Here is a 22,274-nt window from a genome sequence, read left to right on the forward strand (position 1 = left end):
CATGACTGTAACTATCGAGCCCATGGATGCGGTTTGAAGAATGGCTGAAGGACTAAAATAGTTAGCTATGCTACATACCGACAAATACAGTCAGCACATTGCCACAGGGATTAGAATTTTGTCTGGCTATATTAAGTATCTTATTTAATATAAAGATGGGAATAGACCTCACAATTACATTTTCTGAGAGAGTCTACAAACCGGAAAGTACCACCAGAAACCAGGAGATTACATATTATGGCAGGAAAGAAAGAAAAAAAAAATATCCGTTTCAACCTAGAAAAACACAAGCAGAAATTAATCCAACCCAGAAACCTGGAGAACCAAGAGAGATAATACAAACAAGAATTGCAGTGAAACGTATTATGAATAACGGAGACTGCAGAACTTAATCAAACAAATTCTGAGCTACAAAAGACACAAGCTGAAGCAGTTTTACCCAAACACAGAGGAATAAAAATGGTATATTCAGAAGAAATTCGGTACGTTTAAAGAAAGAATTTAAGACAGAAACTGGATGAGCACGAATGGTAGGGTATGGAAAGGAGAAAGAGTACTGATGTTCATCACAGGTCTGCAAGATTTGGTGGTGGAGATGACCAAACATTCGCAGACCAACCACCAGCATTGTCAGAACGCTGGTATCACACTCGAAGGGTTTTAGTCAGGGTGACTTCTTGTTGATTAATAAACACACAAAAATTCAGCAGCGACAGCCCACAAAGCATGGCACTTCAGAGACCTATGAGGGATCTCCCAAGAGGGAAAACTGCCCTGAATCCATTTCCTACCAACCAACAGGAACAAGTTACCAGCAGCAATGCAAGAAAATATAAGTTTTGGTGTCAAATAACCACCCGGCTTTGGCACACAGGTAAACTGGGAACAACCATTTGAAGTGTCCAGCAGAGTCCTGCAGCTTCATTTCAGGAATAAAAGCTATGTGGCATTAAAAGTAAAAGGTCAGGTGGAAGAAAGGATTAAGAGGGCAGAGATGGAAGACAGGATTAAGAGTGTGGAACAATCTACAATATAACCCAGAAGCTGAGCAAGCCCAAGCCTTCTCAAAGGCAAGGATGCAAGAATCAAGATGTGATCAATAGGCTTGACGGAGGCTACACCAAGGTTTGTGTCTCAATAAGCCTCCGTACTGGAGAAAAGGAGGAGGGCACCCTAACAAGAATTACACAGCCAGTTACAGCTGGCAGGGAAAGATAAGCACAGCATAAAAGCCAAATGAGCTAATGCCGTATGGCCATTACAAGGATAGGCTGGGTCATTAATAAATGATGAAGGAGGAAGAATTAAAAGATCAAGTAGCTTGCTACACTGACCACCTTTTAAAATCTACGAGCAAAAATAAAGAAAAGGCTGAACACTTAGAACGTAATTATGAGCTTATAAAACGTATTTTTTAAAATATATATATATACACACATATATACCCACACACAGATACTGAGCTGCAACAGGTACAAACGGCACCACGAGAACTCAAAATTTCAGACACCTACAGTGAGAAATGTCAGCATTGAAACACAGAGATCAAAACTGGGATGGGCAGCTCTTCTCCACAAGCACTCCTGGCAGTACCCACTACGGCAGTTCCACGCTTTTATCTATATTACCTCAGTAAAGCACCAACAGAGAGCCATTACCAATGGGCATTAATAATTACAAGTAAAAGCCTTAGGAAACACAGACATACATATCAGAACCACTATACAGTATCATTTATTCCAAGGAGTTGAGCCAGTGAAGACAAATTAGCAAACAAGCTTAGTAGTTATAGCCACTAATTCCTTTAGGACATTGGATTTCTATAGATGAAAGACATATTTAGACTTCAGCTTCGCAGAAGAAACACACATGGAAATTGCAATCATTTAAGCAAGCAAATTTTACTTCTCAAAGAACAGTTTTATTAATGTAGAAGCCAGCCCCTAAGACTCTTGGAAGATGATTATCTTCTTTCAAGAAAAATGAGAAATAGCGTTCATAAAGTATACACAAAATCTGATGCAGCCCATCTTTTTTTTTAGATAATTGTAGTTTGTTGATAGCAAGCACACAGCTGATAAAATACACTTGGATGTCAGTAAACCATAGATAAAATACACTCGGATGTCAGTAAACCATTTGACTGTATCAAATGATACCGTTTCAAAATAATTTAAGAAACCAGTTTTGGTGTGGACTGAACACTGTACAAAAAAAAAACCCCAAACAAAATTAAAATCATAGACCGAAACTTTTGAAGTATCTCTCAAGGATGCAGGAAATTTTCTTATGTATTCTCCTACTTAAAAATCTCAGTTAATGATACAGAACAGGAGTAAATTGTGTGTTCTTGAAATCTGTGGATGATACTAAATTTAGGAGTTGCAAGCCCCAGTGAGGACAGAGAAAGTTGAGAAGCAGGCAATTAAAAATAAGGTTCTCCTTGGGAAAGTGCAGCGAAGACATCCAACAGGAAAATAATCTGAAAGAAATATTCAGTGGGAGTGACAAACTGAGGAGCCAAGAAATTCTTACAGGGTTTGCAGTGTGATCTGGTAGCAAGAAAGATTAATGAAACCTTGGCTGCACACACAGAAAAAAAAATGCCACATCAAGCAAGAGAGAAGCAAAAGCTAAACATGCCCACTTTGGGTAGCAAGAAATATAGACAGAAAATAATCACGGAAGTCTACAGTACTAAAATGGATGCAAATACCACTGGGAAGAGGCAGGTTTAAAAAGAAAAATAGGGACAAGAGTCTGAAAGCTTCCTTGTAGCCTTTCTAAAGCCTCAATATTACGACCAGACCCACGAGAGAGACTTAAATGACCATTTAAGAAGAGTTCACTCCCACAAATGAGATTAGTAGCAGAAAGCTGAAGATGTGCTGAAGGATCTCCTGCTGGAAATACCGCGGGTTTGTTCTGCAAACACCTCTGCACGACCCGGTGAGGCAGGAATATAAATACTGCAAAGCAACTCCACGCCAGGGCCAAACAATGAGTCCAGGCAGCTCACACTGGCTGAAGGTCATTAATTTCTCAGCAAATGATTAGATAAATATTTATTTTCTTCCAAGCACAATTTTCATAACGGAAACGTATCCAGAGAAACAAAGGCAAACCTCCTCCTGTTTGTAGAGCATACGAGCAGTAAACAAAGAAAAGAAGTACCGTGCATGCAGTGCTAAAAATTGATCTTTTTCAGGTTTTTGTTTTTTTAATCAAAGAATGGTTTGGGTCAGAAGAGACCTTAAAGCCTATCCAGTTCCAACCCCCTGCCATGGGCAGAGACACCTTCCACCCAACAAGGCTGCTCAAAGCCCCATCCAACCTGGCCTTGAACACCTCCAGGGATGGGGCAGCCACAACTTCTCTGGCCAACGCGTGCCAGTGCCTCACCACTCTCAAAGGAAAACATTTCTATCTAGTACCTCATCTAAATTTCCCTTCTTTCAGCTTAAATTAATTAATTAACTGTTATATCTTAATGCAGCATGTATTTCTAACTTTAACAAAACCAAAGCGATGCGAGTAAACCGTAGCGGTACTGCGCTTCCCAGCGGGTGGCTGACTTTGAAGTTCACTCTTCAACAGGATGGATGCTGAGAAACCAAGGAGGCACAAAATCTCCTCGAGGATCTATCCTTCTCTGTGCAAAATGCACATTTTTTTCTTCCCTGCTCAGCTCGAACACTGACAGGTAGCAAAAAGCATGAAAGCCAAAGAACTGCTCAAAACAAAAGAATGCTACCCTGGCATTTAGCATCAGGCTTGTCATGGACTTTGTCTACTGGGTGTAAGGGGCAAGAGCTCTGGATTTTTTTCGGTTGCTGTAGCATCCAAAGTTTGGTAAAGGAAAAATGCAGAGCATAACTGAAAGCCAGACGATCTCAGCTGCTGTGTCTGCTTTGTTTCCCCACTCCTTTCCCCAGCCAGCCCGTCTCCCCACAGTACAGACCACTGCGTGAACACGGCATTATTGAGAACACCACTGCAAGTGTATTTCAAGACTGAGATTTGAAAGCTCACCAACACCAGAACTTTTAAATAACTCTATCAAGAGGTGTTTATCGAACACCCCTATTGCAACGCAACACGGATCGTGCCATTGGTTTGGCACAAATGGTGCTGCAATCCAATTACCTCGTGGCTGGTGATCATCTCAAATACAAGATGGTTTTGGGGTTACTTCTGCACAAGAGGAACGAACAGAAGGGTGGCAACTTTGCCAGAAATATTCCACTTTCCACTGAGAATTAGTTCAGGCGCTAGTTTTAAATATACTAATTTGAACACTGCATTACCTCAAAGATTTTAAAGAAATACATATTTTCCCTTACTAACATAACCATTTCAAGACCAACTTGTGGGTCCTGCAATCGTAAAAAAACAGGATTTTTAATTTTTTTTATATTTTCATCCATACTTCTTAATAGTAGCTACAGGTAAGGTAAATCTTTATGACTCCATTTTGTCATCTGTGGATCAAGGACGCTAATTATCTGACACGTGGCTTTTCAAGGCAGACATAATGATACACCAACCACACACACTTCCAAGTAGTCTGTCTTCTCCTGTCCCTTCTGTTCAATCATCACTTGCTCCAGCACTTTTTCCTCAGGGTGACCGCAACCTTGGTCCTGCCTGGCACATTGAGTTTTCGCCACTATATTTCCCAAGGTTAAACCTCAAGGTTTAAAAACAGTTCTTCCCTCTGAGATGACCTTCGGCAGTTGCCCCAGTTCTGAGAAATGAATGAAGTGTTCCCAAAACAAAGCAGATATTAGTAGTAAGTTGTAGCTAAAAAGAACCTATGTGACCTGCTTTAGAGACAGATACTGCTAAAAATACAGCTGGCTGGGCAAGACTTACGGGCAGACTTCTGGGATCATGCTAATTGGGCAATTCCTCATGGATTAACAATATACAGGACTTCTGCTCACCATTTAAACTATTTTCCTTCAACAGAATCATAGATTCCTAGAATGGATCAGAAAGGACATTAAAGACCATCCAGTTCCAACCCCCCTTTGATATCTTCAACTGGATCAGGTTGCTCAAAGCCTCATCCAACCTTGCCTTGAGTACCTCCAGTGATGGGGCATCCATTACTTCTCTGGGCAACCTGTTCCAGAATAGTATAAAACCATCAAGTAAGGGTAGACCGACCTTTTAATACAGTAGTTAACACAGGGGACAGCATTGATTTTAAGGAACCTGACCTAACATCCATGGAAGTCAATGGGAATCTCTGCAGATACCAGAATTAATCTAAATATTAAAACCTTTAACAGTTGTACCTGCAGATAAAAGCCTACCAAATTGTTGACACGATCTGCCAGATTCCCATAGGGAGGCTATTTCCTCTAATTTTTACTTGCACAGTAGTCTATGAAGTGCCCTTTGCTGCTCTCACAGAGGTGCACAAGATGCCCAGCCTCTGAGGATGCTACAAGCAAGACAGGTTGGTGGCGGCTGATTGGGCTGTTACAGCAACACAGAGGGGCTGGGGGAAGATGCAACAATCTCCAGAGACAACACTGCCTAGTTCATTTTTAAGTTTCATCCTCGTCCTTTAACAGTTAGGAATTGCTCAAAAAAAAAAAAAAAAAAAAAGGAGGAAGTACATTCTATTTCTACTTTAAAGGTTTTTGCAAATCCCAATATCTGTATAAATATCTAACCCTCATCTGAGCTTTAAAAAACAATCTCCCATACAAACGCCTACAACAGTCTTCCTGCATGCACCGTAAAAAGGATTTTCCTTTCACTCCTTGAACTGACTGATTTTGAAGTGTTTCCGAATTCCTCTCTGTCTCACCACACAAGAACAGTCTCCTGACCTGAACAGCCTAAATTAAATTATTGCATTCTAGGCTTCTTATGTCCCTTCTAATTTGCTTTTTTTGACGCAAAACAGTTTGCCTCCTCTTCATGTGCAGCCACGGATCACCATTGTCCTCCTTCCCCGTCATCTTTTAGTTTCTTATCAAAATCTCCTAAGTCAAATCCAAATAGCAGTTTATTATTTAGAGTATTACTGGAGTTTGGGATCCAAAGAACTTCTGTTTCAGCAGAACTTCTGTTTCAGTTCTGACCAATTTGGAGGTATATTAAATGGCATGTTTATTACTTTAAAAATTACTACATTGATTAAATTACTCTGAGCCAATGCTCTGTATTGCTAAGATCAAAAAGTTACCCAGGGAGCAGTTTCAGATAGATCAAAACGCTCCACGTGTCTTAAGACACTGCTTATATTGTTGCTTGCAACATGTATTTGCAAGCATTTCAAGTACTATAAATATTTTGTATCATGCTGTGAATGAGTCAAATGCTGTTTTCCAGGCTAAAATAAAGAAATATACAATATCGGGCAATCTTTCACTTCCCGCAGCAGTCTTTGCAGCAAATCATTAGCAGCTACAAATAGTCTTTGGAATGGGTAATACAGGTGGAAAGAGGCAGCCGTGAAACCCTGTGTGCAAGCATTGCGGCTCCAACTCCCCAGACTGGCGAAAGGAGCACACCTGATGAAGAACTGGTGAGTGAGAACATAACTACCAACCCAAGATACCTGATAGGTAGTTAGCAGTTTCAAGCTGGGTAACCACAAAACACTCTAGAAGAAAGAGCAGAAACCTCCTTAGATTTACCAGCACTGATTCTGCACGCACAAAGGCACGGCGTGAGTAGCTGGGACTGGATTTCAGCTTCCAACTCCTGTCCACACAGCGAGTCCAGGGGGAAAAGTGAACACACGTGATCTGCACAGCTTCGTGGACTTCACTCACAAGCAAGTAACCTCTGTTCCTGTCTTTAAGCAGAAGTCAAAACACTCATTTGAGCTTCATGTGTCTGCAACACGCACAACTCCCAAGGGTCGAGAATCCGTGTGTTTCAGAGGAATAAGGATTCAGCGTAGCCCTGCCAAGCACAGCCTCATGCCAAGGCACTCTGTCAGTAGCCCCATACTCAGGATGGGACAAGGAGATCTCTCGCCAACTGCTCTTCAGCATCATGAGAAACACCCTTTCAGGTGGCACAAGTGGAGAACATCCTCCCAACCACATCCCTTGGGTTGCTGCTTCCCAACTCAATCCCTAAGCACATGCTGTTGTCCACCGCAAAAGCTGCCAGGTATCACTGCACTGGAGATCTACACCACCAAGACAACCAGCCTTGAGGTTCACCCACAGGGTCTGGTTGCCTGGCCAAGCAAAGCCCTCCTGATGTCTTGGGTACACCAGGCAGCTTCTGCTCCGAGGCACAAGGCACACAAAAAGAAGACAGGTCCTCAGGCTTTTCCAGTAAAACTCAGTCCTGGTCTTGAGGAGAGAGAAGCTTGGCATGACTCCTACTCTGGAGAACAGACTGACTCTCCTCCAGGTGCAGAGCTCTCCCAGGCTCCCAGCTGAGCAGTTTGCTGCTTGAGGCCACGCTCTCCATGGGGTAAACCCTGAGCAAGCCACATCACAGAGGCACAGCGTGACCAGAAGTCATGCCCCACCAGCGTGAACCACATCCAGTGGAAGCTGAGGACAATGGGACAAGCACTGACCCACACACAGTCCTGGCAGGCTGATAGCCGCCACCTGGCAGACTGTCACCACGCTCAGGGAAATGCCACTTTCTTCTGTGCACTCCAGGAGAAAGGGGACCCAAGACTGTTAAACGTGTCTGGAAAACATCCAACACACCACAATGATCCTGAAAGAACAAAGATCTCATCAGAGACTGTATTGCAAGTCACTCATAACGAACCAGTTCCATGGATAAAGGAAGGAGCCAGTGCAAACCCCAGGTAAAATCAAGTTTAGGACTCATGACCAATGCCTGAGCACAGCGTGACTCCAAGCCATATTCCCCGCAAAAAGTAACTCCTGGTAGGGTGGCTGCAAGAGAGGTTTAGGGAACGATCTCTCCTCAAAATAAACAGCTGTCAAAGTCACAGCATGACCTGCTCCCTTCATTGCACGGTTAATGTTTTGCCAAGCTTTTGTAACTATGACCAAAATAATTTTAAAATGTGAATTTTGGGGTTGTCCTATGCGGGGACAGGAGGTGGACTCAATGATTTCTGTGGGTCCCCTTACAACTCAGGATATTCTATGATTGCACGATCAAGATAATGCTTATATATTCCACCACTCTCAACAAATTTCATTTATTTAGCCTGTTTCACCTACCTTAATATCCCCAATCCTAACACAAACATGCTAAGAGCTGAACTAAACATCTTTTTTTCCTACACTCACCTCCTATCATCAGACCTGCCTATATTTATACAGACATTTTCAAAGTCCATCATAGAAGTTACATATGTTTCTCCCATAATAGAACATTTTCCTCCGTTAACTACGCATTAATGGAATTAATCGTTAAAGAAATAAGATGAGGATTTCAAACAACATTTTAGTACAGATTTTAAAAGCTAGGCCACTAGAAAAAGAAGTTGAGGAAAATAAGTGAATTATTTAATAGCATCATTCCAGAAAGAGCTTTACTGCGTAACTATACTGAATAGAGAAGCTACTAATAATCTTCAGCTAGTTAGACACACTGAATTAGCACCGTTTTAAAAAGGAATTGTAAAGCTTTCTAAAAAAAACCCCAAAATCTAAGTTTGTGAGAATCTAAAATGCGACAGAAGCATTGGAAAATAGGCCAGATATGCCTGTTTACACAGCCTTGCAAAGGCAAGGAGAATTTCTAGCCCTGTATGAAGTGCTACTGACCTGCCCACACTAAAAAGATAATGGAAAAAGGCTACATGACATTTCACTGGCCTGTCCATGAAAGAAAAATTATTTTGACATGTAGCACTAGATAGAAGCAGTAGAGCAAATCTCTTTTGAAATGAGTATGGTAGAAAGATCTACCTAGAAAGATGAAGAAATCTGTAGAATTGTTGGAAGTCATTAATATTGTACTATATATTTTTTTTAAAGTAAACATTTTTCCCATCAATCCCAAGCGTTATCTCTCTTAGAAGAACTCAAGCACGAATCTTTATCCTCCACTATTATTGCTCATAGATGTCTATAGCATTCACAGGGTAACTCCCTTCAACTAAAGGCAGAGTTCCTTCTCATTTTGTACAGTGGTTTGGGGTTTTTTTTTTGCGTTTTATCCAATAAAAATAAAAACCCTTGAAGATCACAGCTTCTCAGAGCCTTTCGTGGGGTCTGACATCAAAAGGAGGAGCCATAAGGCATGATCCGTCTGTTTTTAAAACAAATGGGCGCATTTGCAAACATTGCTCTTTTGCACGCATTAATAACACGTTAAGGCCTTGATCAGCATTTTGCACACAAAAGCACTCATTCTGACAGAATAGAAAACAATCCACTTTGACAGAAGCAGAAGAATCGGCTTCTGCTACTCTCTGGGCGAGCACCACCTCCATGCTATCACCCACAGAAGCCAAGGAAGCAACTGCTCCAGCTCTAACACCCACCACCGTCCCCTTCTCAAGTCATTTTGGGAAAACACCAATCACAGAATGGTTTGGGTCAGAAGGAACATTAAAGATAATCCATTCCCAAGCCCTCTGCCAGGGGCAGGGACACCTCCCACTGGAAAACGCTGCTCAAAGCCCCATCCACTCTGGCGTTTGATGTCTCCAGTGATGGGGCAGCCACGACTTCTTTGGGCAATCTGTACCAGTGTCACAGGAAAACATTTCTTCCTAATATCTAATTTAAATCTCCCCTCTTTCAGCTTAAAATCACTACCCTTCACCCTATCCCTGAAATCCCTGACAAAGAGCCCATCTCCAGCTTTCCTGGAGCCGCCTGAAAGTACTGGGAGGCTGCTCTAAGGTCTCCCCGGAGCCTTCTCTTCTCCAGGCTGGACAACCCCAACTTTCACAGACTGGCCTCATATGAGGTGCTCCAGCCCTCCGACAGTCTTTCTGGCCTCCTCTGGACTCATTCCAGCAGATCCACGTCCTTCCTGTGCTGAGGACTCCAGAACTGAACGCAGTGGTCCAGGTGGGGTCTCACGGGGGTAGAGTAGAAGGGCCGAATCTCCTCCTTTGCCCTGCTGGTCACACTGCTTTTGACGCAGCTCAGGATACAGATGGCTTTTGGGGCTGCAAGCGCGCATTGCTGGCTCAATCCTCCTCCCAATGCAAAAGTGAGCAATACGTCCCCACCGGCACACTAAGGTGTCCCCTTCACTCCAGAGTAACCCAGGGTTAGAGCAACAACACAGATTAGACATTTATGATGGCAAAGAGAGTTGCAGCCTCTACCACACCATGGGAGGCAGCTCCACACTTCCATAAGCAGCAGTCTGGATTTGCAAGGGCGGTCACCGCTGCTGCCAAAGGGACTGCTCATGCCTGTTTGGGCGCTGCTGCCGTTTACCCAAGGCTGGCATCAAGCCCTACTTGAGCACAATTTGCAATCACCTTAAAGTCACTAAAAACTGTGAGGCTCGCACAGAATCTGCTAGTTTTCTTTTGTACTGCTGAGCTGGAGCCTTTCGCAAGTTGCTTTAACAATCACCAAAGTCAGTGTTGGTAAGGGAAGACTGCATCCCTGGGAGATGGGTAAGACATCCGAGTTATCTCATAGTGTGCTAGCGGTAAAAAGGAGAAAGCCTTGCTCCCTTCTCTCCAGCCGTGCAGCCCCATTCCCTTGGGCAGCTGCACCACCTATGAACTGCTTTAATCCATTAACCAGCAGAGAACTCCGCAGCTCTTCCGCTCCCCACGGAGTTATTTTTCTGCTGCTTCAGTGAAATGGCCCAATACCAAAACAGCATAAGGTAAGCCGCAGCAACTGGGAACAGGAATGGGAAAGCTGCAACTTCTTGCTTTCAGCTTTTGCCAGCTGCAGCTTATCTATTTCACTGCTCTTGCTCAAGAAAATACGTTCCACAGAAAAGGCCTTAAAGCAGAAGGCTTTCCCTGTGTTAAACAAACTGGGGACACAAAGTTTATTGAGTTCATAGCAAAGCATAGGACACAAACGTAAAAATAGATGAGCGGGGTCGCACCAGAGGTCTTGCTAGCCTAACACCCTATCTCCAACACAGCCTGTAAGCACAGGGCTAAGGAAAAGCAAGCACACAATGAGCACAGCTGCACTTCCCCCTAGGACCTTGTTTAATACTTTCACTAATAGGGATTTAGTCAGATTGGAGTGATTTGTCCACTCTGCTCAGTCCCCAGAAAGCCTTTTCCAGGATTTCCACAGGCTTCCCTCCCCTACATGGAGAATCACTTCCTCCTGCCAGGTTCCGAACCCAGCTCCTACAAAGTTTAGTTGCCTTTCACTTGCTCCTACGCTGGGACATGAAACAGCTAAACCCTGTTCAAGGCACTCATGATTTCACAGACCTCTGTCACACCCTTCCTTCAATCACCCCTTTCCTAGTCATTTGTCACATGGGAACCATTCCAGATCTCCAATGATCCATGTGGTGTTTCTCAACACTTCTGGCTGCTCTGTATTCTTCTTGAGATTAAAGTAAGAGATGAAGCAGTATTTACCATACGGACAAAACATGGATTTAGATATGGCATACAATGCTTTGTATCTTATTCTTTACTCTTTTCATAGTATTTCTAGCGGGATGTGTCCCTGGCCATGCCAGTGGCATTGGAACTAGATGATCTTTAAGGTCCCTTCCAACCCAAACTAGTCTATGACTTCATAAGATTTTATATGCTTTCTTTGATCAAACCATCAGCTCTGTGTTTAGTTGCGATGAGACCGTTATCAGTCTCAAGATCCCACCTCAAGTGGTGACAGCCAACCCAGAGTCCACTACTTTGCACAAAACACTCAGATGGTTTCCTACTACCAATGCAAACCACCTCACATTTACCTACACTGCATGCAGGTATCACACAATCCACACTATTCTTTTAAGCTGTAGCGGGGACCTAGGAAACACGTCACAAATTATTTGAGTTAAAATCTGCAAGGTATGTGGATCACCAAAAACGAGCCAGCAATAATAAGAGATCCTGTACTTGGGACAAAGTGCTGCTGAAGCGCTCAACTGCAGAGTGCACGTAGGACAGAGCAGTCCTATGAATGGGACAGCACGTAACACAGAGCTCCTTTGGGCTTTGATCTTTCAGCTATTTGAAACCACACAAAAGTTGAATGAAAAAGGTACAAGATCCCAAAAGAGTCGGATTCCCCACTTCTCCGTGGCAAGCATCTAAAGTTCCCTTTCTATGACCACCTTCACCAAAATAAACAGAACACTTCTAAGGAAAAAGGAAAAAAAAATACAAACCAAGGCATTTCTACTCAATTCCTTTCATGTCTTTCCACCGCCTCATCTAGAGTCACATGTTCAGTCCTGACCTTTCCAGATTCTCCTCTCTGCCTCGCCACACTTATTCAGACTATCAAATTCATTTAGTGAAACCATCCTATCCTTTCACACTTGACTCTTTTCACAGACAAGCAGTTCATTTTCATGCAGACCCACTTTTAACTTCAAAAGGTTGCTTTGTATCTCAGCTTCTGATGTCCCTTGTTTAAAACACTTTCAAATAAGGATCTGAAAAGCATTGTAGCTGGGAACTCACAGCGTCTTCTCCATCCCTCCTCAAAAAAAAGAAAAAAAAAATCCACTATTAAACAAAGCGAGAGGCCACTCATCCACACGCAGGATTTCTGTAGCTTGTCAGTAAGTTTTGTAGCTTGTCCGTGCACAGCCAAGGTCACCCGCAGTACTTGGAAAACTGAGCCCACAGCTGACAGGGTAGGTTGGTCTCCTGGAGTTACCTTTACAGTGATGTTTGCCTTTGCCTTAAACCTCCTCTGAAGTCATTTGTTTCCACTTACCCACGCTCGTTATAGCATGAGAACCCTTCTGAGAAGGTCCTGCAGCATCAGCGGGCAGCGTGACAACCTAAAAAACACCCAATGCCATCCCCTCCGGCAGCTCTGTGCCCCAACTGACCCAAGAACGCATTAACGGAGAAAGCCACCCTGCAAAAACACTTGCTCCTCAGGTAGATGCACGCAAAAGACAGCACTGCAAAAACCAAGTGGTGCAAATTATTTCACACCAAGCCAAACTATTCTGTTTTCCTTTCTTATGGCTCAGGCAACCACGTTTCCCACGTTGGGTGCAGATCAACACCACAACCGATACCAAACTACAAACCCTTTGGTCCATAAAAAAAACCACTTTATACCTATTCAGGGATGCTTTAGCAATCATGAAAAAAATATTTAATTAACAAGATTATATGCAACCCCATAAGGCAATTAGGTGAAAAGATACAGTAGAAAGTCTGCCAAAGTTCCATCTATTAAGCACGCCTAGAAACTACATTTGTGTCACAGCAAACTCCCATAAAAACTAGTGCAGTGGCTCTATTAATCAAAACATGTTTAACTTGGAGACCACAAATACAGGAGAATACTTGTTCGTAGCTCATGTTTAAGAACCTTTTTTCATCTAAAATATTTATAACTCAGTAATTTCAGGTAAGAAAACCATACTGAAAATAGCAGTACATTACACTAAATTTCTCATTAATTTTCCTGTGAAAGATTTGAGTCTCCAAAACCTGACTTTTAAGTTAATTATGCACAATTTGGACACTCCAAAATCAGGAATTCAGAGCTGAATGCCGTCTAGTCACTCACAGAACCTCTTTGATGAAAACATATTATAATCATGCTCTCTTCTTGCCAGAAGAGACGAAAAGGTACTACCAGCACTTTTAAAACCACATCTGAATCTCAAGAGGGTATTTTTTAGTACCAGCTTTTTCCTCCCATAAAACTCAGGAGCCCTATTTCTACCAGAGCAGCTCCAGCAACGCAACCAGAAATGCACCCAGTTAAAATTGTAGCACCCATTTCCTCCTTGCTCTCCTCAGATTTTGTCAAGGGCAGGAATTTTACTTACCCATAATACAGAGAGACACTATAGACCTTCAGAAAAAGGGCAAGACTGAGCACCTCAGCGCAAACACCTCTCCCTTCCCCTTGAATCTAAATGGAAATACAACCACTGAAAGCGGCACTGGTTTTGCATAAATTTTACTTTCTTACAGCAGACACCGCATCAAAACCACAGCAGTTAAAAAGTCAAACAATTTTCCAGCTGGCTGCAACACCCATTGAAAAACAAGCCCAGTTCGAGATAAAACCGTGTCTTTTGTATTAAAATACTGGTCAAGCTGCTGACAAGGAGATAAATTAGTTTTTAAACCATTAATGTACGTTTGCATAAAATTAAAAACAAGTCTATAGAAAGAAATTTGGATAACCGCGATACGTCTCTTCCAGTGCAATACTTCATTCTGATTTTTTGAGAAGCTATTAAAATTGGACCATCTTAGCCTGCTGGAATTTCATTTCTTCATTATTGCAATGTACGGTTAATGCAGGAGATCAGATTAGGTTTTGACAAGTCTTTTACACTTCTCAGGGCAGCATTGCTATTTCTGCTTAGGTTAGTAATTTTATCTACCAGCTAACCTTTACAGTGTTGACAATCAGCAATTAACAGTTTTCTCCCTTGCTTCCCATCCCTTACCCAGGGCCGTGGCAGTGACACGCATCCCTCGGTGCTCCTGGGAGCCTGGTTCAGCCAGACCCCCAAAAGCACCCACCTGCCCCCATGCACGGTTCCAAGATCATCCAAGACTCGGCAACAAGCAGCAAAACAGAGTAAATTCCAGAGGAGGCCATCACCTAATGAAACATGACTAACAGGACTGCTGACTGTCCAAATATTTAACTGCTCTCAAATGCTGCAGGTCAGATGGGTTAATCAAATAAACTTGCACATCCTGAGGGATTGCCCATTATTTCTGTTTTCTTTAAGTCCTTACCTGACTTTAGGCTCTGAAAAACTACCAAGCCCTGAGCAACTATGAATATTTGCATATAAAATCCAATGAAGCAGATGTCACAGTTCATCACGAGCTGAAAACACGGGGAAGGTCTTTCGAAATAAATATTTTTGCTCAATAACGTGACAACGCTCTTCAGCACACGCTGATGGGGACTGACAACACCTACACCAGGTGCCTGGAAATACAACCCATGTCACAGCATGTAACCGCACTGCAAGTTGGAATCTAGCACACGCTGCCTCTCGAACTTAACCACTAAAAATTATCAGTATGAGGAAACACGAAAACAGATGGACAAAGTAGATGCAAAGTGTTTTCAATGTACAACAATGGAAATGAAAATAAATCTAGGATTAAAATACAGCTTAGTTTCACTGATTTCTAATAGCATTTATCTCCATTCAACAAGAATTTATGCACCATTTCAACCTGATAAGAATTTAATTCTAGGTAATAAAGCTTTACAAATTGAATTCAAAGGAAAAAAAAAAACATTTCCCAATTATTTCCAGACCTCCACAACTACAGACTTCAACTAAAGAAACAGGAAAAGCTGCCACTACAAAAGCAGAACTGACATACGACCCCTGGATACAGTGGCACTAGCAGGCAGCTATAATAAAAATCAATATTAATTCCACACACTTCTGTTTTGAAAATAAAGCAATGAAATTCCTTCATGCCCACCTGCCAAAGGGACACAATTCAGACCAACTTCATCGGAGAGGATTTCTAAAGTCTTTCTACAGGCATGTAATAGATTCCAAGCCTGAACGTGCACTGAATGTTCAGTGAACCAAATAATTTTTAACAGATTCCTCGAGGGAGTTTATTTTATATTTTTAAATCACTCTGAGACCTTGCAACAACAAAGGAAGAGAAGAGAAGAGAAGAGAAGAGAAGAGAAGAGAAGAGAAGAGAAGAGAAGAGAAGAGAAGAGAAGAGAAGAGAAGAGAAGAGAAGAGAAGAGAAGAGAAGAGAAGAGAAGAGAAGAGAAGAGAAGAGAAGAGAAGAGAAGAGAAGAGAAGAGAAGAGAAGAGAAGAGAAGAGAAGAGAAGAGAAGAGAAGAGAAGAGAAGAGAAGAGGCGTTTGTGGGGTAGAGTATTGTGTTTCTTCCATGGTTCTCCTGAAAGAGGAACAGCCCTTTCTACTATAATTTCTCGCTACGGACTTTTGAAATGTCTTCATTTCGGCAAACCTCAAACTTACAAAATTGCTTTTGAAAACATACACTGAGCAATTTTAAAGGCTCTCCCTGCAAAAGTACAATATCAGCAATTACAGAAAGTTGATCTAACAACAATTTGGGAGGAATTACAAGTTGCAAGGAGGCAGCTCACCTCCTTCAGCCGTGGTTGCAAAGAGGGAGGGGACGGACAGCATTACAAAACAGTCAGACACAGATTGGGAACCCAGCCTAAATTAGATCCGTCTGCAGGTTTCGGATTAACCACCCTCTCCCCCCCGAGACCGCCAAACTGATGCCCACCTTATTAGCAAGGCCCTTACGAAGCGACAGCAGAATCGGCATGAGAAGCAACCATCCCTTCAAGGAGAAACTTTTTCCAGCTGTATGATTAAGTGTGCAGCAAAACAAGATGCAGAGCCTCAAGCGCTGCCGTCATTTGTGTGATTTCAGCAGGATTAGGCAGAGCGTGATGGAGGAAAAGCCTCAGACAATGAGTCCTTTCATACATCAGAAACAAAACCTACTGTTAATCACACCAGCGATTCAGTTTCTTCCACTAATTCCTAATCAGACATCAACAAATAAAGCGAAACACTTATTCTTGTTTTAATTCTATGAAATAAACATAAGTGAATGGAAGTCCTCAACCCGCACTGTAAAAATGCCGTCACTCCTCCACCTCCTGATATAGGCACGAAAGGCTGGGAAAGGAGCTCTTCCGTAAAATCCATCCACTGAGAAGTCCGGAGAAAAAGATTTAGAGGAGTGCTGCATTAACAAGTTAGAGAAACTTCAAAGCCACGAGACAAACTCAGTCGAAACCCTACTCTGTACAAAAGAGACCTTGAGCCACAGTCATTAGAAAAAACATCTGGTGCGCCTCTTTGATTCTCAACATTAGTCATTGGCCAGAAACAAAACATCTTTTTTTCCTTTTCCCCCAAAGCAGCAAATAATTGCAAATCCACTTCTCCATATAACCTATCATTTATCACCTCATCAGTGACTGCTTGAGTCTGATGGAATTAAACACTCAAGTCAGGCAGTTTTTGTTAAAAGCAATAATTACATTGTTACTAGAATATACAATTAGGTAATAAAAAACAAAAACAAATCTGTCTAGCAATATTTTTAATGCACTCTCAGAGAAATATTACCAGGCTGGAAACAGGCAACACGATAATAATAAAAAAAATCCACTTCCACCAAAGTATAGCTACTTCTAATTTAAAACTTCACCCACAGGCAAAAATACATAAATGATTAGCATTATAGTGTTTATTTTAATTACACTGTGCAACAAGAATCCAAGAGGCTGTTTAACACTCTTCAGATACAAAGAAAGCCAATATCTGAGAGCTCATCCTCCATTTATAACCTACACAGTTGTGTCAGCCCAACCCATCACCTAAATGTCAAAACCAGAATGTCTGCATTTCTCGTAACATCCAAAATCAACAAACAATAGAGGTATCAGCTCAAAGGGAAAGAAAAAAGAAAGAATAACAGGAGGTCAGGCGATCCCTCAACCTGCTCCTTGCAGATAATGCTTATAAGCATCAAAAATTCACTGGTCTTCAGAGCATAACTCTTCCAAGTTTAATAAGAAAAAAAGCCATCTCTAATTCAAACTTACATTTACAAATGCTCTCCAGCAACATAACTGCTGCGCTATGTATTCTTTAACCATAGAATTCACACTGCCTGCCCTGAACACCAAACGATCTAAGCAAACAAAATGCAATTCATCATTTCTAGTGCATTATAGACTTTTTTAATGTCTGAAGCTGTTGATCCCAATAACTATGAAAGTCATTTTAAGACAAACATCCGCCCATCTAGGTAGATGGTTTTGGCCACGGAAGACACTTTCCAACATTGGGGTGGGGGGCATTAGCAGAGCCTGCAGCCACCAAACCCCTCAGAACTCCTGTCCTTTTGATTCTTGGACTCAATGATCCTTCTGAGTCCCTTCCAATTATCCTCTTTATTCCTTCCACAGACGTAAGCAAGAGATTGGCGCTCAGGCATTACAGCAGTACACCTTATTACACTGCTGTACACCAAGAAAAAGCTTGAGGTAAGAAACACAGTAGGAGCCAAGCACAACTGTGGGAAGAAAAAGATCACTGCTGTAGAGCTGTTGGAGTTTGCCACGTTGCATGTCTGTGTTGGACGTGCCCCTCGTCATTGCGGGTGCAGACCCAGCCAGCCAGGCAGGTCAGCAGCAAAAAAACCCAAGCGTAACGCTCGCTGTCAGGAGATGAGCAGCTCCATGCAAAGGATGATACCTGCCCACTCGAATGCAGAGACATCCAGAGCCCGTGCTCTCTTCAGCCTCATCCAAAATCCAGCTTTGAATAACAGAAAGCTACGCTTTGCATCAACCCCATGGCCATGCTACAGGCTTCCAATGAGCTCTCCCTGTCTTCACCTGTCTGGGTGAAGAAGTAGGATGTAGCACCTACAGAGCTGGGCTAAAATTAGCAACCTGCAATAGGACTTCAGAAAATTAGGCTAATCTAGAAGGGTGATTCTGAAATGCCTTTTTTTTTCGAGCCAGAAGACCCCAAACACGCATTCTACCTTAAGACTACGCTCAAAGCATGAAGTGTCATTTTATAGGCTCCAAAGATGTCACAGAATCCAGGGAAAATTCAAACAAAAAAAAAAAAGCAGCAACACTGTTAGCAACAGACTTCAATCTCACAAGTGACAAGCTTTCACAAAATCATACAATGGTTTGGGTTGGAAGAGACCTTAAAGATCATCCAGTTCCATCCCCTCTGCCATGGGCAGGGACACCTCCCACTGGATCAGGTTGCTCAAAGCCTCATCCAACCCAGCCTTGAACATCTCCAGGGACGGGGATGCCACACCTTCTATGAGCTTCTCTCTCTTCCTTCGAAAGTTCATAATTTTCACTCCATGTCAAGAGGCAGAATTCACGCAGCACCTCCACAACCTGCTGAAATACTTGAGTCTCTAGATATAACTCTTCATGCCTGCAGTTATTAATTGAAAGCTACCAACAAGGGTACAGCCAGGAGACAGTCAATATCTAAAATGCATGTTCAAAAATGCATGCTTCCTCCTCCGGTTAAATACAAGTTTACAAGTAAGTTTTCTACTACATAATAACACAGAGATTAGAATACAGAAGACTGTAGAGGCATTTTGGTGGTGCTCAAGTTCAGTCGCAACAAAATGAGAATATATATTACAAAATTATTTCCACGCCTTCTAGTTCATAGGTTTAAGAGGCTAATTTTCTTTGTTTATGGTAATTATGTTTCTTATTTCACTGAACTTTGACATGGAAAATGTATTATTGGATTTTACGTGCATCTTCTAGTCAATTTGTGTAATCTTGCAAATTCTGTATTACAAGTAGTTAAAATACAATGGATGGTACATTCATGAGTTACAGATTTTTCCTTAAAAGCAGAGAACTATTATTGATTGCGTAACAACTACAGCTTGGATTTGGGGAAACAAATGTTACTAAATAAGATATAAACAAACATAACATCTTTGTATTTTAAGAAAATAGTAGTTTATAAAAAAGTCACTTTCTTCTTTTGCCCCCAATGTCACGCCTGCTAAGTACATAACACCTCAACACCTTCTTAACACTTTATGTCCAGAAGTATCCTTTTTATCACTTCTACGGTCCTCCTCCAAGATAAAGAGATGAAAAGCACAATATATATTTTTAAATATATACCCTAAAATCCAAACACTAGACTAATGTTTTTCATACTTCAGACCTAATTTGAATTCCCAATTAACAATCCTATCAAAACCTGGACCATAGAATCTTAGTCTGGAAAAGACCTTCATGATCGTAAAGTCCAATCATAAACTTAACACTGCCAAGCCCACCACTGAACCATGTCCCAAAGCACCGTATCTGCACGTCTTTTAAATACCTCCAGGGACGGTGAATCAACTACTTCCCCGGGCAGCCTCTTATAATGCTTGACAAACCTTCCAGTGAAGAGTTTTTTTCTAATATTCAATCTAAACCTCCCCTGCCACACCTTGAAGCCATTTCCTCTCATCCTATCACTCGTTACTTGGGAGAAGAGCCCAGCACCCACCTCACTACAACCTCCTTTTGAGTAGTTGTAGAGAGCAATAATGGCTCCCCTCAGCCTCCCCTTTTCCAGGCTAAACAACCCCAGTTCCTACAGCCAGTTCTCATAAGATTTGTACTCCAGACCCTTCACCAGCTTTGCTGCTCTTCATTGGTACAGAAAAACTAACTTGTTGATATAACAATTGCTAAAACTCCTTCAGAAAAAGAGCTGCACAGTCATCCCTCTTCCATCCCTACTCACAAAACCCTCTAGAAAAATAATGGCTTCTCCCAAACACTGTAAAACTTAATTTTGTGAGGAAGTCTAACTGAAGAATCAAGTACCATCCCACAAATAACTTCCTGCTCCTGAAGAGAAAAGAGATGTTACAAAGCTCAAGTGCCCGGCTGCCTTCAGCAGCAAGGATGATACACAAGAAAAGAATCCATACACTGCAGGGATAAAAAAGCAACCACGCTATGTGGGTCTCATAAAATAGAACAGATGTGATCCTTGAATACACATATTCAATTCAATGTCAAACATTACATTTGCAGAGGGGAAAAAAAAAAGGAAAGAAAAATAAGGAAGGGAAGCCTATGAAGCCAATAGATAATTCCTCCCCACAGTCAAGCACATGCATGTTTTGTTTGGTTTCAAGTGCTGACGGGATTTCTAGCCGTGCTTTTCCAAGAGCGAAGCCACAAGCCCAGCCTTCACATTTTTCCTCTGTTCAATTTCATCTGACAACTCTGAACTATAAACTTCTTGTGCCAACCTAAATAATTCCTCTCTTTCTCAGTAAGGCTGGAAGAAAGTACTTACCCACTTGCCAGCTGCAGTTGAAATTTTGTGCCAAGAAATAAATGTCTTTTGGGCAGGTTGTAAACTGGAAGCTTCTATGCCTGCTGAAGGACAAGAATAAGACTGAGACCACCCTATCCCTTCCCAGATTAATGGTATTGCTGCATTTCAGCTACACAGTGGATTGCACTCAAAGAAGATATCCGAAGAGAGCTGCTTTCTCCAAGTACTAAGCCCAAGTACTAGGAAATGCTTTTTTCAATTTTGGTCTCAACCAGGCTTTTTATACACATTGCTTCCATCCTCTGTTCCAATAAACTTAAATTATCTCTCTGTTTTTAATCTTTAGAAAAAGTTCTCAGATAATAGAGTCCTCGAAGGAGCAAGACTCGTTTCATCCCTTATTTTTCCCCAGTAATAGACTAGCATGTACACTGTGACATCCTATAGCAAGGACTCCAGCTCCCCTTCCTTAGCCTCTTCTCACAGCCTGAAGAGACCTTCCCCTTCCTACAGACAGTAAAAACATCTGTAGGCACTGCTCACTACAGCCCTCACAAACACCACAAAGCAAAGATTGAGGTGCACTACATCTTCTCCACAGCCAAGAAAGACAACAACTGAGGAAAGCAGAGGGGTAAGCTTTGCGGCAGAATGAATTATGGCTAAATTAGTAATTAAAAGAAGCTGTGAAGAGTATAAAGTCTTCCACCTGGGGTGAGTGGCTACTGAGTTACTTAGCTTTGCAGGCTTGGCTTCCCCACAGCTGTTTTGCATCCACAGACACACAGGTGAGGCACACAACACAATGGCACAAGACCCTGTTACTTCTACTCCACGGTCTTCTCTGTCTTCCTTCCAGTCATACAGGCTTCCCAGCTACAGGATGTCACTGCCCATTTACACGTCCTGCGTTTTGACAGTGGCTTTCAAAGCTCGATGAATCTTCGCACAATAAATCACAACCACAAAGTCAATGCATGAATAAAACCTGTGTTGTTGCAATGGAAAGTGGTCATTTCCTCTTCAATCTATAGTCATAGGCCCCTCTTCCATGCCGAGTATCATCCCATTTTCATTTTGGCAGCGACTTGAATTTTATAGTCACAGCAATGCTGCCAAAATTCTGAAACGCCAGTTAGAAACTCAACTAATACAAATACACAAAGATGAAAAAGCCTCAAGTACTCTCTCCCATAGAAAACAAAAATAGAACAAATGTTAATAAAGGCACATAAACAAATCATCACGAAGTACATTAAAAGAAAAATGTCTCAAGACATGCATCAGCACCATGAACTTGGTTTTTAATATACAGAGTAGCAACGTCTCTATCATCTTCACA

The 22,274-nt window shown here is 42.0% G+C and overlaps 1 protein-coding gene across 18 annotated transcripts in view; it reads right to left on the bottom strand.

The window, feature by feature from the left end:
• PTPRF (protein tyrosine phosphatase receptor type F) overlaps window positions 1–22,274 on the bottom strand; it is a 405,229-nt gene that overhangs the window by 378,493 nt on the left and 4,462 nt on the right. Inside the window, exon 1 of one of the 18 annotated variants that reach the window (XM_054072546.1) lies at window positions 16,344–16,361. The exons of the other annotated variants lie outside the window; for them this stretch is intronic. The gene's annotated coding sequence lies outside the window, so the exon portion shown is untranslated. Of the gene's footprint in view, window positions 1–16,343; window positions 16,362–22,274 lie in introns of those variants that run through there. 18 annotated transcript variants of the gene reach the window in all.

The sequence above is a fragment of the Cuculus canorus genome, chromosome 8 (assembly GCF_017976375.1).
Source record: "Cuculus canorus isolate bCucCan1 chromosome 8, bCucCan1.pri, whole genome shotgun sequence".
Lineage (NCBI taxonomy): Eukaryota > Metazoa > Chordata > Aves > Cuculiformes > Cuculidae > Cuculus > Cuculus canorus.